The sequence below is a fragment of the Schistocerca gregaria genome, chromosome 5, assembly GCF_023897955.1.
Source record: "Schistocerca gregaria isolate iqSchGreg1 chromosome 5, iqSchGreg1.2, whole genome shotgun sequence".
NCBI lineage: Eukaryota > Metazoa > Arthropoda > Insecta > Orthoptera > Acrididae > Schistocerca > Schistocerca gregaria.
In genome coordinates this window covers 6341488-6358110 of record NC_064924.1, presented here as the reverse complement: position 1 = coordinate 6358110, position 16623 = coordinate 6341488, and the positions used below count along the sequence as shown (strand labels likewise).

The window sequence follows — 16623 nt, the reverse complement described above, 5'->3', positions numbered from 1 at the left end:
AAATGTGGTACGGGTGCAATCGATGTTTATGTAGCATTCTCAACTCCGACGTTTTTGAGATTCCCAATTCTCACGCAGTTTGTCTGCTACTGATGTGCGGATTAGCCGCGACAGCAGCTAAAACACCTACTTGGGCATCATCATTTATTTCAGGTCGTGGTTGACGTTTCACATGTGGCTGAGCACTTCCTGTTTCCTCAAAAAACGTAACTATCCGGCGAACGGTCCGGACACTTGGATGATGTCGTTCAGGATACCGAGCAGCATACATAGCACACGCCCGTTGGGCATTTTGATCACAATAGCCGCACATATACACGATATCGACCTTTTCCGCAATTGGTAAACGGTCCATTTTAACACGGGTAATGTATCACGAAGTAAATACCGTCCGCACTGGCGGAATGTTACGTGATACCATGTACTTATACGTTTGTGCACATTACAGCGCCGTCTATCACAAAGCGATAAAAGTGGTCCAACTAAATCATTCATATTTCTTTACGTACTACACGAATATGTAATAAAAGTGGGAGTTCCTATTTTAAAAAACGCAGTTGATATCCGTTTGACCTATGGCAGCGACATCTAGTGGGCCAACCATAGCGCCATATGGTTTCCGCTTTCAAGCTAGACGAGGGTCGTTCTTTGTAGTTTTTTCGTTTATTGCTTATTTCGTGAGATATTTGGCCCGGTCAGGCTGAAACAGAACGTCACCGACAAAATTTTGGGGGCGGTTCAAAAATATTTTCGGAGAACGGTAGTATAAGGGTAACTGTGGTTTCGAATGACAGTTCACAGATTAATTACAATTTGCTTTACTTCTTTATCTTGAAGTCTGTACTCCACTGAAAAATATCTGCACAACAGTGCAAACTGACAGTATGTGTTGTGTGTCTTGTTCACACATAAAATTGTTCAATTCACTCACTGGACTTGCTGTTAAGAGTAGTAAACTCGACATTACTCTCCGCTGTAGAGACCACATACAGTGAAGCTCTTTTCTGTCTAGGGCTCGTTCTACCAGCGATGCTAAAAGTAGCAGTGATACACAGCAGCACGTGAGAGTTTACTGATGAAAAGTTGGCTGGTATTCTACTCGCGTGTGGGTTCAGTGAATGCGATGAAAACTTTGGGCAGTCCCGCAGCAGCTGCTACCACGTCTCTTTACTTTTCCATCCATGTGAGAGTTGTTGCATTACTCACGAGAAGAACACAGCCATAACCTGATTTCCCATAAAATTCGCACGGCGGAAAAGAAGTCAAAATAAGCGATCATGTGTCTCAGCTTATCCGTAGACACTCGACCATTTCTGAGAAAAGCATGGTTGAAGATTTCAAGACACTTTATGTAACTTTTGACGAAGAAGTGGTACAACTGGTACGTTGGTAGGGTGGCTACTGTCACGATTTATTTTCTTTTTTGCTTATACTACCCATGATGAAGGAGGTTTTGTACACAAATGTATTCCAGTGCATACTGAAATAGCGTTGCTTTCTTCGTCGACTAATTAAATGGCGAAAGAATTAAAAAGAATAGAAGACAATATATGGATGGAAAAATTATTTTAAATTGGCCAGGACAATGGAGTTGTTCGATTCCGATACTAGTCGATTCCTGCAGAATCAGCGATTCTTGGAATTGTCGAATCGGAATCGGTACGTGACACAGCACTAATAAAAACGATTACGAATAAACTTGTTGTACTGTATTCCAGTTATTCTAAGTAAATATTAGAGCTATTGCTATTATTGCACGTGGGTAATATACGAAATTTTGAGGGTAATTTCAGGTAATTCGTTCAATTTTGTGAGTTATTTAGTTATGTGGAGTTGACAACACTGGTCTGACCGCTCTGATAGTCGTTAGAGACTACGTGGTTGAGTGGGAAGCAACGCAACCTCGTCTTTTTGTTATTTGGAGTGTTATAGACAATAAGCTACCGAACAATTACAAGTGAGTTAAAAACCTGTTTGGAACTTTTTTCAATTTAAAAGGGAAAGTAGTATCTAGTAAATCTTGTTTTGAGGACTACGAACAGTGACATTCTTACAAAATGGAAAAGCATATCAGAAAGTGTTTCAAGTGCCTTCAGAATTTGGAGAATGTGCTTGAGTTTGGTACAGTCACTTAGAACAACTTTTCAATTTTTTGTAGTCGTATAGTATAAGTAAAAATATTACCTACGAGCTAGTTACATAATATTAACTATACTTTATTTCAAAACTTAATTTTGAGTGTTTTTTGTAAGAACTGACCTTATTAAAGAAAGAAAAAGTTATGTTTGCAGCCCAGTTTATTTCCACTAATAACTCTTCCCTAACCCTCAAGTTACTCAATCACTGAAGCAGCAGGTGCTGCATAACACCTTTTCCAATAAAAAATATCAGCTTTATTTTTTATAAGCCCCACTTATCAATTAATCTTTAAAAATACATAAATGCATGGAGATTTATGAATCCTAGACATTTGCCTAGACATTTATCTGGGAATTTGTCCCATCTTATAAATGCCCAGGCAAATTACACCACTATCAGCGCCTTACAGAATTTGAAACGGGATTCATTGTAAGTTTCGATTTGGTCGTCTCATCGAATCGTGAAATGTGCAGATACGTCTGTCCATCACAAGGGAAGACCCGGGTTTGCTGCACCCAGCCCATTGTAACCACTTCTCCTCCGCACCTACCATCAGACAACAAGTAATGGACTCCATGCAACATGCTGCTTGATCCTTTACCACTGGTCGAAGTCTAGCAGCACCCGAAATAGGGAATTACCGTTCCATGAGTAGACTACCGTTAACACAACAACGTAAACGGCTGCGTTTGGAGTGATGCGGTAACCGGGAACCATGGACAGCTTCCTACGTTTCGTACGGTGTCGTACTGTGGTCAACACGAATCGCGGTTCTGCGCCGTCGCAAGTGATCATCGTCGGCGAGTGTGGCACCGACATGCGGAGAGCTTCGTTCTTCCAATGTCTGGAGGTGCTCACGGATTTTGTGGTGCGGGGAGCCGTCGAATACAGCTTGAGGTCATGGTTGATGGTGATTGAGGGAACTCAGTCTCACGACGACACGTCACGTGCATGCTGCGACAGCAGTCTCATGGTGCGATTCTTCAGCAGGACAACACTCGCCAGCAGCTGTGAAGTATTTCTGTAACGTTCTGCATGATGCTGAGGTTCTGCTACTGTCAGCAAGATTCCCATATCTGTCCCAGGTAGAACACGTGTGGGACGAGATCCGATGGCAACTACGTCCCGAGCTACTGCGTCCAGGGTATCAAGTTCCAGTTACAACAGCTGTGGGCCAGCTTGCGTCAGGAGAGGGTACAACAACTGCATGACAATCCTCCCAGTCGAATCCGTGCATGCTTCGAGGCCGGAGGGGCTATAACGTCACACTGATAATTGGGCTCATAGTACCAAGATCTTCGCAATTTTATCTCTATTTTATAAGTGCTGATATAACGTCACATGCCGTCTCAACCTGTGGAGTTTCGTTTCCTCCTCCTGCTCTTCTGGGTGATATATGTTTCTTGTGAAGCAGTACTGTTGGATCGATAACTTCTATGTGATTTATTGAGAAATCTAAATGCAACGTTTTTTATACTGCCCATACGGAGGATCTTACCGTTTTCATTGTTCAAATTTAATTACCATTTTTCACAACGTGTCTTGTATAACTCATTTTGAAGTTCTTAGTGGTCTTCTGATGACTGTAGTAGGCAGTAAACGACAGCATCGTCTGCAAACAATCTCAGAAGTTTGCTCAGATTGTCTCCTTAATTATTTTTATAACTCAGCAATATGAAAGGGCCTATAACATTTCATTGGGGAAATTCAGATATCACATGGTTTTCACTAAGTGCCATTACCTCAATTCATTCGATCTGTGATCTTTCTGAGAAGAAATCACAAAAAGCATTCGGACAAAAAAGATCATTTTAGGATCAAATTCCTCACTGCAGAAAGTGCAATGAGGCCGGGTACAGTAATGAAATCGACCAGCAGTGTCTGAACTGGTCACTCGAAGCACACCGTTACTTCATAAGGTTTCGGTCTGTAACAGAGAAAGATGGGATGGCGTTCTCGTTCTTATACCGCTGCTGACATTGACGTAAATTTTTCCTTGTCTGAGCTCTTTCTGTTAATAACAGGGATATAATATTAACTCAAAATATCCAACTTCTAATCCAAGCAGAGATTCATACAATGTTATTATTCACTAAATAATTTCTCAACTACTCACGACAACACTATAATGAATTTATACGGACATATGTTATTGTAAGAAATACTAATGATTACAATACACGCAGAACATAGAAAGATGAAATTTTCGGTGAGATAAGACCTGTTTTTTTTCGATATTGGTGTAGCTCATGTTGAAACCATTATTCATCTCGTTTTTAGAAACGTTTTACTTGCTTCAAAAAACTGGTATTTAAGAAGATACTCGTAACCAATATTTTCGCGTTCTAGAATGTTCCAGTCTTAAAATGTAATTATTTTCACAATTCAGTACCATAATTTTGCAACCCTGATTTTTATGTTTCCAGAAATGCACATCTTTGAACAATAAAAATGGTAAGGAGTAGTAAAAAGCCGTTATTTTTCTCTTACACGATAAATCACACAAATTTGAAGGTTATCGATTCAACTTCAGAGCCTCACATAAAAGACCTTAATAGCTTGTTACTCTAAAGAGCTACAAAACCTCACTTCCACGATATATTTAGCGAACTTTGGGAATCCCCTTCCACAGTTATTGCTACCCTACTACCGGCAATTTTGTCATTTTGAATCAAAAATCTTTTATTGACACTAACTTACCTCACTGCCTATTGTGTCTTTGTTGCTTTCACTTTTCCTATTTTTTTATATTAATATATAATTTGTAACAGGCTTCTATTTTACCATTTTATGATTATTACTTCACATGATTCCATAAATAGGGGTGGAGCTCAAAGCCTTAGAGTAGTTCCGCTCTAGAAATGAAAACGTAAACATCAGTGTGTCGGAAGCCAGAAGTGATAATCAAAACCATCTACGTCTCATTATTTAATTTTCAGTTCAGTCAGCCCCACGCAATCCAAACGTAAAACTCAGGAAGTTCTCAGTCAGTTCGTGCCGTATTATTAATATGTGAAGTCACTACGAGTATCAGAGAGCCATGAACTTTGCGAAACTTTGTGAAATTGTGTAGCTTACTAATCTATTGAAAGTATCTATGCTCCTACATTTTACAAAGCTGATCACAAGAAGCGGAACACCGTCCATCAATAAGTATGAAGAGATAATAAATCAACAGTTACTGACTTATTGTGTACTTTATTTAGCAAATTCTCATCATGTTCATTAACAGCAGGAGGACAGTCAGCGAAGAAGACAAGAAATGGGACTTCAGAGGTTTTCAGATCGGTAAAGTAACAGGTTTACGTTTGAGCGCAGGTGTGATGTGCTAAGTGGTGCAACGGTTTTCTCGTACTTCACTCCAAGGTCACCGCTACCTTTTCAGTTTTCTCGGTTAAAAGTGGTACCCCACCTCCCACACAGTCCGAGGAACGCGCTGGTGCATCATGCTGTGATGACAGCCGCTCTACCGCAGTGTCGGCTGCGGGGTAACACCGCCACACAAGGCTTTGTCGTGAGTGAAACCCGCCGTGTTTTGTAGCAGGCCACGCTTTTGCATTCAGGACTGCTCGTGTCAAACACGGCAACCTGTTGCTGCCTGTGGAGGTCGATTCTGCTTTTCGTTGCTCGTAGAGACCGTAATCGACAGTGAAATCTTCATCTAAAATCCTGTCTTGTCTCATTTAGTACTCCGTTTTATGACAGGACGGGAATGACACGGCTCTTTATGGCCATCGTTTCAAAATAATCCATCGCCTTCCACCTGGTGTTCCGTGTGCGAGTCGTTGAATACTACACGCATGTCTTCTATCAGATGCCTAAACTCAGCCGAACTGCTCACTCAAGTCGCTCTGCGCAGTGCGAAACAGTGTGTCCCTTGCCACGTACGTGCAGACTCATCGTAAGCTATGTACCTTCAAACACGATTCATGTTACGTGCCTGAAAATAAAATGTATCAGCAACATGACGATTTTTTCAAAACCTCAAAGGTAGTTTAAGTTCATCGGAGATAAAGGTGTCGTCAGGAGTGCTCTAGGGAGATGTGATAGAACCGCTGTTATTTTTTGTATACGTAAATGTTACGGCAGCAATTCGAGGCTGATTGCTGATGCAGTGGTGTACGGGCAGGTGCCATCGTTGAGTGACTGTCGGAGATACAAGATGACTTACACAAAATTTCTAGTTGGAGCGATGAATCTAGAAAAATGTAAGTTAATGCAGTCGAGTAGGAAAAACAAACCCTTAAAGTTCGAATACAGCAATAGTAGTGTGCTGCTTCACATAATCACATCGATTAAATATCAAGGCGTAACGTTGCAAAGCGATATGAAATGGAACAAGCATGTAAGGATAGTATTAGAGATCGAGAATAGTCGACTTCGGTTTATTTGGAGGTATTTTAGGAAAGTTTGGTTTATTTGTGAAGGAGACCGCACATACGACATTAGTGCGACCCTTACTTAAGTACTGCTCGATTGTTTGGGATCCACTCTCTAGCTCGGATTAAATGATGACAATGAAGCAGTCCAGACGCGAACTGCTATATTTGTGAACAGTAGGTCTGATCAGCACGCAAGTACTACGGAGATGCTTTGGGAACTCGAATGTGTACGGGCTTAATTGCATATTGCTGCTTCTTTTTCTTTTTTGTAGGCTTTTATTGGAACTACCACGAAAGAGGCCTCTTATTGAAATAATAACTCTAGAATTTTGTAGAGACGCCAGTTATTACTTCTCTCATGCACACTGCATGTTGCGACTGTACTTCCATGTTTGCGAGGATCGCCGTACTAATCCCTACAGCTGGTAGAGTTGTTGCCAAATTTCAACTGCGCAGCGTAAACGCTTGCTTGCTGGTGGCGGTTGCGAACAATAGTCAGATACAGAGCTTCCGCAACAATGAGGCGTTTCCACAGATACGTACACAAAATCGTGTTACATGATCGGCCGTGGAAGTAGCCCCAAGCAACCGCATCAAGCCCACTTTAGCTGACTGTGATCTGCTTTCGCTTTACGAACTGTGTGAGACAGGAGCCGACTACTGACAAAGATCGACCAACCACACAAACTGTGTGGCCGCATCTGGCGGCGTGGCAACAGAGCGACGGTTCAGCCGAGGACGCGAGAGGTGGAGACCTCTGGTAAGTTGCCATATACTGTAAATATGCTGCAATAACTCGTTAATAATATAGTTAATGGAGGAGAGAAAAGGATTCAGAACATCACCAATAAGACGCTGTGTAGGTATGTATTTTGTTCGACATCATAGCCTAGATTATTAAACCGATCGTGAATTAAATTAATAGTAAAGTTCATTGTAACTAAGCTGAATTGTGTAAAAATGAATCTTGAATGCAATGTGTTATTCTAGATCACTTATAAAGTCTCTTGCAAAGTTTATGGCGTTAATACGCTTGTACGCCCCGTTTTGTTACCATTCATGGCAAGTCGTCTTGAGCTAGCATCTCTGCAAGACAGTTCCTACCTGCACACAGCGAGATATTCTACTGCTTATCTTCATGTTTGCCAAATCCTACCTTGGCTAGCAAGGTCACCGGGTCTCTTCTCAATTGAGAACGTTTGGAACATTATGGGAACGTCCGCCAGCCATCTCGCGACTTTGACGCTCTAACGCAAGAATTGAACGGAATTTGGCACGATATCGCTCAGGAGGACATCCAACAACTCTGTGAATCGGTGTCAAGAGCAGCACCTGTTTGCTTACTGACCAGGGCTGGACCAACTCGTTATTGTCTTTCTCAATTTGTGAAGCTGTTTCTCTTGATTAAATCAACCACTTTTTCTGAAATTGTGATCATTTGTTTGATTGTACATGTACGCCATATATAACGACTTCCGCCTCATTCGGATATTTCCTTTCCGGTGCGTCGTCTTTTTTTTTTCGCTCTTAGAATGAATTCAAACACATTTTTTTTTTTGTGCAACCGTTTAAGCTCTTGAAAACTTGGAAAACATTGGCTGACCGACCAGTTATCCTTCTTTTGCAACTAATCTTGTACGCTACACAAGTGAAGCCAACGTCGTTCATTCTACACAATATTAATGAAGACATTGGTTCGAGTCATACTAGACAGTGTAAGAGTTATGTGCTAGATGTGAGGTGATACTGCCAGGTACTGCGCGTCATGCGTTATCAAATAAACCGATACTTATCCAACAGAAGGCGATGCTGAGTAAGGTAAGGTCATTAATCTCTTATGCACTCCCCAGAACAGAAGTAGTGTACCCAGTCTGTCTGCGTCTAGGGTACATTCTGTGTGCATGAATGTAAACGCGTTCTAAGTGTTTGCGTAACGTGTATTTGAGGTGGAACAGGGCAACCAGCCCGGTATTGACGTTGTGGGTTGCGGAAAACCGCCTAAAAAGCATGTTCAGCCTGGCCGCCACACCTATCTCTCGCTGTTAACCGGGCGGGTGGTTTCAATCTGCGGCCAGCATACCTCGGCGCACCGGCAGCGGTTACGTTAACACGCGTGGCTACCTGGGCGGGTATACTGAAAGTGATGTGATGCCACTCTTTGTTATATGTAAGTCTTATGTGAGAGTCGAACCAGTGGTTAGTGTAGAAGAGGACAGTGCACTAAAGAGTGGAATTGGTTAACAGAGTGCGATTTAGTACTGGTAATAGGCCAAATTAATATGCTCTGATGGGCAAATGTAGCGATGATCGTTTTTGTAGTTAACAGCTGAACTATTCACGTCGAATGCAGCAAGGGGAGGTGGTATGATCTTAAGCAGCGTGTGGTGGCTTGGGAGGTGGTTGTTACTATCAAGACAGTAGTCACAAACAGTATTAGACCTTCGTCATTGTGGGCATTACTTGTATCAGTATTTGTATTTATCAGAGCTTACGAATACATCGAATTACGCTTTAAAAGGCTCAATCACTCAGCCACGTGGTGCCACAAGAGGAACCTTCTGGCCACTGATGAAGTTGGTACAGCTCACGGCTTCCGTGTTTATTCGCGTATCTGTATATTGTAAGCTCATTAAACTGTACAAACAGAGGGACATAGCCGAACTTTCGGCCTTATTTGGAAGCTAGTTAACTAAATAAAAGTTTCACTTCAGTTTCACTCAGTCAATTAATTCTTATAATGAATTCTTATTAGCTGTGTCACCATAAAAAGACTGGACTGTACATGTCTCAAAACGATTTTTGTCACATTAATTGATTGTATGGACTGCGAACTAATAAATACGGTTATATTTCTATTTGGGTACCAGACCTAGCAGTATTCAAGCCTTACGTATATAAAACATTCATAAAGTTATTAAAAAGTATAATTGCGTTTACAGCTGTTGATGGTACTGCCTGTGCTACCAGAAAGTTGATGGATCATTTTGACAAGAAATGTGTATTTCTGAGGCATATTTTAATAACTTATTCACATATGCCGGCGTGGTTATCGCGCTTCGGAGAGCGGCAAACTCTCAGCGTTGTAACTGCATCTCGAAGACAACTCAATTTGTAGCACCAGCGGCTTGGAAGAACCTGTCCCAGCAACATGTTCATCAGAGCGCCCAGATTTAAAATAGAGAAGAAACCATTTCCATCATACGTGCATGAATGTTTCCAATGTCAATACACACTTCCCAGGGCTCTGCCACTTTTTCACTGCCCAGCTTGTCTTTTGGTTACGCCAATCTATACCTATATGTACATGCATTTACTTTTCTTCTCCGCAAGCCATTGTTCAGTGGTGGAGGGTACATCGTACCATTATTTTTCATCTTCTCCATTCGCGTACTGAACGAAAAAATGGCTATCTATAGGCATCCACACCCACCCTAATCTCCCATATGTTATTTTCATGATAGCTATGCGATGTATACGCATCATAATTCTCGCACAGTTTTTTCGAATAGTTTCTCTAAATACTAGCTTAACTGAACCTAAAAGAAAATTTGAAAGCTTTAATGATACCGCCTCTAGCTGCTTATAAAATCTTTGATTCACAACCAGTTTACAGCATTAGGTGAATATAAAATCACTTACTTCGTATAATGAAAACATAAATTTGTCACAATTGTCACATCATAATATCGTACAAACTGTACGTCCATCTGCGAGCAAGATGTGTAAATAGGCGAAACACCCTCAGACTTCAAACGGTATATAATAATTCCAATTCCAAGGAAAGCAGGTGCTGACAGGTGTGAATATTACCGAACTAATAGTTTAATAAGTCATTGTTGTAAAATTCTTTACATAAGAATAGAAAAACTGGCAGAAGCCGACCTAGGGGGAACATCAGTTCGCATTCCGGAAAAATATAGGAACAAGAATTATCATAGATGATAGGTTAAGGAAAGGCAAACCTACGTTTACAGAATTTGTAGTCTTAGAGAAAGCTTTTGGCGAAGTTGACTGGATTACTCCTTCGAACATCTGAAGGTAGCGAAGGGTGTTTACAACTTGTACATAAACCAGACAGCGGTTGTAACAATCGAGGGGCATGAAAGGGAAGCAGCAGTTGAAAATACAGTAAGATAAGGTTGTAGTTTATCCCGTATGTTATTCAGTCTGCACATTCAGTAAGCAATAAAGCAGACATAAGAAAAAAATTGAAGACAGAAAAATTAAAACTTTGAGAGTATACCAAAGACACTGTAATTGTCTCAGATACAGCAAAGGACTTGAAATAGCAGCTGAACGGAATGGACAGGCTCTCGAAATAAGGATATATCAAGAAAACCACCAAGAGGAAAACAATGATAATGGAACACAGTCTAATTAAATCGGATGATGCTGACGGAATTAGATTACGAAAAGAAACACTTGAAGTAGTAGGTAAGTATTGTTATTTGGGTAGCAAAATAATTGACGATGATCGAAGTAGGGAAGATATAAAATGTAGGGTGACAATGGCAACAAAATCTTTTCTGCAGAAGGGAATACAGATTTTAATTTCAGGAAGTATTTTCTGAAAGTATTTATATGGAGTGCAGCCATATACAGAAGTGAAACATGGACGATAAACAGTTTAGATAAGAAGAGAGTAGAAGCTTCTGAAATGTTGGTCTACAGAAGAATGCTGAAGATTAGATGGGTAAATCACGTAACTAATGAGAAAGTACTGAATAGAGTTGGGGAGTAAAGAAATTTGAGGCGAAAGCTGAGCAGAAGATGGTATTGGTTGCTAGGACATATTCTGAGACATCAAGGGATCACCAATTTAATACTGTAGACAAGTGTGGGGGTAAAAATCGTAGAGAGAGCAAGAGATTTAAACAGTAAGCATATCTGGAAGGATGTAGTTACTCGGAGATGAAAGGAATTGCAACGGATAGGGTAACTTGGAGAGCTGCATTATATGAGTCTTTGGACTAAAGACCACAGCACACTAGCCAGTGCAATCTTCCTTATTGAATCATCTAGTGTAACACAGAATAGTGCGTTGCTTAGCATAATTTAGACGGGATTATCAAAAGGGTCTAATATTTTGTAAGCGTGCTTTGGAATTGGTTGTGCTGATAAATATTTGCTAGGGGAAATATTCGATACGCTGTGCTGTTTCCGAGTTAATCAGCATTGAAGTTAACCAATCTGGCCATTGCACCCCCCGGATGAAGTTAGTGTAAGTTGTTCTCGTAGCGTAGATGGTGGGTGTTTTACCTACTACACGCTTTTGTACTCCATTTAATAGTTAAATTTTCTAACCGCCCACCACATCCACAGTAATGGTGATTTACGAAGTAGGCAACCAACTTTACATTACAAAATTTATAAAGCAGAGTTGCAGCAACTTAAAGCATAAGATAATAATTATTTACCAAATGCTTTTTTCAAAGTTTTATGAAAACGTACTGCCAATATTTTAACCCCCAACCGCGTACGGCCCACCTAGAACCTCGAACGGCCACTAGTGGGCGGTAATGACGAGGTTGACTGTCACTGATGTAGATAACAGCGCACGAGGCCGCTCAGCCGCTCAGCCTTTGGCACTGCCCCGTGCCCAGTCTTTGCATCGCTCACTTGTCTGGCCTTCGGAAACCAAACGAAAAACACACTTCTCGACACCGTCTCTGGCCGGCGGCGTGAACAGGCATGCTCAACGGCTCGGTTGGCTGTCTTCAATGCAAATTAACTCGAAAACGGCACGACTTGTCGAATTTTTTCATAACAAGCGCTTCTGAGCTCAGCTTACCCTGCAACACCAACACAAGCTTTTCAGACTGTTTCTGACCATCCTGTGTGTTGACGGTCTAATTTATTTTACAACGTGACAACAGTGACGAATTCTTGGTCGTATTATCTGACGTCAGTGACTTCATATTCACCCCAAGTGCTGCTGTAAATGCTTTTAAGAACCTGATGATGCTGTGTGGAGAGAAGCTGCATGTTAAACAAATAATTTTATCAGCAGCTTTAGGCGTTAATCAATGGAAAAGGTCTGCTGCGATTACAGCCGTTATGAAGTACATTAAACGTACTTGGAATTGCGAGTGTGTATAACCATCAGCTGTACAATGTAATGATGACAAAGAAAGTTTGTATCGGACTGGAACTCCACGCCGAATTTCCCGCCTACCCCGAGCGGTCGCCTCGCCATGTGGCTATCTGCGCGCGGTTCCACAACATGCCAACGCCGTCAACCACGCGCATACGGCATACTACTCGACCATCCATTACGTACATTGCCGTACCGGTGAGACACTTTACTTCAAAGTCGCTTTGCTCAGTGTCAAACATTAAGGCGATCGTTCGCCGGCTTCGAGCACTGGTCCGGCAGAAATTTTCATTGTTGTCATTCCATTCTGCAGCTGATATCCTACTGTAGTGGAAAATGTTTTTCGTGAAGAAGACCATGAACGGCAAGGTCATCAGTGATTTGTTTGTTCTAAAAAATATGCATAAAAAGGCAAAATATAGAATGTAGCTCTCAGGCACCCAGGTACACTCTCATTCAGCCACACGCACACTTACACGCAGAAGACCAACAGAGATACGTCTCAATCATTCTATGCTTAAAATACACAGTCTGTAACAACTAACTGCTAAAATAATGTGAAAGGGAACCGTGGCTGGTTAATCAGTGGGAAAATAAAACGTGAATCAATATTCCCTTTGAAACACACAAAAGTCCTTGTAATGGCACACCCTCCTCTAACATTACCTTTTTTTTTTAATAGACATAACCGACACCATATATGTTGTCGATTCTTGTAAAGGTGAACATTATATCAGCTGTCTAACTGAATGAACTTCATATGATTTTATATACGATGTGTTATGTGTCGCGCTAAAATATGTAAAACGAAATCAGTTGTTTAGTACTATGTACGTACAGTTAAAATTACTCTTCTTTTCAAAATACTTGAAATTACGAAATTTCTGTTACATTAAAAATTCACATTACTAATTGTACAATCTAACGCTAATGATTAAATTTATTTCTCCATTCATTTACAGAATAATGATATATTTTAGGAAGATTCTTCTTTGGTCAAGCAATTTGTAAACTCTTTTGTTTTGTAAACTCTTCCGAATATTGTGAGAACCGCAGAATGGGCATGTCTCTGGTGGGCAACACACGTGTATTTCTAATGTTGTCAGCAAAAATGTGAATTAGCATTCTGAACTGGAGATAGGGAAGTCAGTGTGATGCAGAATAATGGGATAAAGTAAAAGAAAATCTTAGCAACAGATAATTCTTCATCAGTTATTTAGTCTTCAGAGACCCAGGACGTTGAATCAAAATTTCAGCAGCAAGGAGAGGGACCATTAATGTACAAAACTTCAGGACTAAAGTAACTTTAGAATTATGCGTCACTGTCAAGTAACATAACTCAATGAAACCACGACTAAACATAGAAAGAACTGCTTAAACAGTACAGAACTAAGAAAGGGAAAATAAGCTGATGATGTGTGTTAGGGAGGACAACGGACTAGGGTAGTCGTGGAGCTCTGGTACAAACAATGTTGTGGTGTGATGGCTAGCACACCTGCATTACGAAGCAAGCCAACCTGAGTTCGAGTTACGTTCATGGCAAAAATTTTAATTCATTTTGTCAGCTTCCATCACTGTAGCACAGGAAGTTACTGAAAGAAATATACAATGAGACGAACAGAAATTATACTTTTTCACGCCCATTCATTACATTTAATCGACAATGACTTTACTGTGCAGAGAAAATCATTGAAGTGGCACCAGGTGACGAATGGTATACCACTCATAATCCATGCATATTATACAAATGGGCGTATTTGTGTATGTGTGTACGTACCAGATATGGTACGCATATTCCTTACCGTCATACAACAATCGCTGTGGGGGTAACAATTACCAGAGTTCAGATTTCACACAATAAACAATGGGACTCGCGAAAAACTGCAGCATCATGCATGGCGTTTAAATTTATTATTTCTTTGCTCCTAACTCTACTCGCAACGTATTTTGCGTACAGCATACACATATGCCGCTGAATGTACCTTCATAAATGTACCATGCTACAACATATAGTTAAGTAGATATGACGTCATAAACACTGAGGTGTGTGCCAAAATGCCGCATCATGCATGAAGTTTTAATACATTTACTATTTACTACTAAGACACTCCTACAGTCGAGTAAGCTCAAGGAAATCTCTGACACCTGTCAGCGATTTTGGCAGGTTTCAACTGCGAAACGCTAACGGCTGTAGGCAAGAACGTGTAACATTTCCGCAAATGGGAAATAAAATTTTCTTTCGTTAACTTTCGAATTTGTATTTAAGATATGGGAGTGCGGAAACGTTATAACTAGAAATTCCTTTACGTAAATTCACAGTACCTAATTTCGATTTAGTTAGACACAGAACTGCTAAAATTTGAAATGATTCCTCAACTGATTATTTTCATTGAAGGCTAGAACTTTGTACAATTTTTGTCCAGCTGTTCATGCCCGGACGCAAAATATATCGTTAGCAGTACGTCAATAATTGACTACCGGCGGGAAATTTAAACTGCTACTATGAATGAACATTGACTTATAAAAGATCTGATTATTATCTGTTGCATTAAAAGTAAATCTACTTTTACAGCAAGATTTTTAGTTTAAGAATATTCCATCTGTGGCTGTTGGCATCTGATCGAATGTTCTAGTCAACGCAATGCCAAAAAAATTCTACTGAGCTACAGATAGATTCTTGTTAACTTCCATCTATGGGAAACAACGTCAAACGTATTGAACTAAAAAAGCTATTACCTGAATTGTTATTAAACTAATGAAATTAAGCTACTGGATGAAATCAGATGCTTGTATACGATACTCAAGATATCTAAGTGAAAAGAATAGTAGTCGGTAGGCGCTTTTCATCGTACATCAAAAATATTACGGAGATGCCTGATACTATATATCAGTCACATCCTTCCTTTGATTTTCATACAATTACAATTCATGTTTTGGAAAAATGATAAAACTAATAACTATCACTGTCCAATACAGTATTCATAAGCCATGATCTTGTACAGAAATTTCTAAGTCCATTTGGAGGCGTTACAAACAACAGTCATCTATAGAGCTATGAAGAGGCGTTGCCATACAGACGTCTGCAAAATCGTGTTGTATAGACGCGAAAGAGCTGCGTCCACCGTACAGAAAGTGCCCGGGATCATGTCAAACAGAGTATACTGCAGGAGCACGTTTAAGGTTTCGTTTCTAATAGAAAATTGAGTTCCTTAGGGGCTCATGCCCCTCTACTCCACCCATGCACCATCCGCGATTTCGGTATCTCTGAAGATATCTCAAGCAGATGGTAACGAAACGTTTTACATATTGACCACAGCCTCTGAGACGAAAGCTGTAATTGAAGTAAACACCATCCTTGAAACAGCCACTACAGCTGTACGATTATTAACCAAAAATCACCATTCCAGATTCCCGTGCTACCTCCTCTAGTGTTAGTGTGCGCTGAACGTTGAAAAATTCGCACTCTGCTTACAAAGTACAGTGCATCAGTCTATACCGAGCTTACTACAGTTGTGAATATCTGTACACCATAGCATTGTTGAGATTTATTTTGCGCAGACTGGTTCTTTGTTGTTTACTTTAGCTGTTCGCCTTTTGTATGGAATGGTATAGACAATCTACTACCGCTGAATTACAAGCAGTTATATCTGCAGCCGACACGGCCACAAATTAAAGCTGTGTTCTTGGTGTGTTTCAGAGAGACGCGTGGTAGAGACTGGCTCTGTGGACATGGGTGGACAGCCTGTGTGAGCGAGACAAGACGTGAGTACCCAGGGCTATTTGTCCCACACTGCTATGTGTGTGTGTGTGTGTGTGTGTGTGTGTGTGTGTGATTACGGGCGCGCGAGGATCACTGGGCGATTGAGCGCTTCAGGATTCTTGAGGAAACGCGTCCGTCGTCAATGATACGGCGGTGTATGAAGTTTAATACCGCAGTAGGCGCACATTGTGTTTTGAAGGCAATCGGGATGTTATTAAATATTTCGGCATGCAGGTATTCATCCTCAG

General features: G+C 40.7%; 1 long non-coding RNA gene across 1 annotated transcript in view; it reads left to right on the top strand.

Annotated features, from left to right (window-relative positions):
• The window catches only part of LOC126272417 (uncharacterized), a 487783-nt gene extending 471405 nt beyond the window's left edge, over positions 1-16378 (top strand). The window contains exon 3 of the long non-coding RNA XR_007549221.1: positions 16313-16378. This is a non-coding gene — a long non-coding RNA (uncharacterized LOC126272417). The remainder of the gene's footprint in view (positions 1-16312) is intronic.
• Positions 16379-16623: the final 245 nt, after the last annotated feature.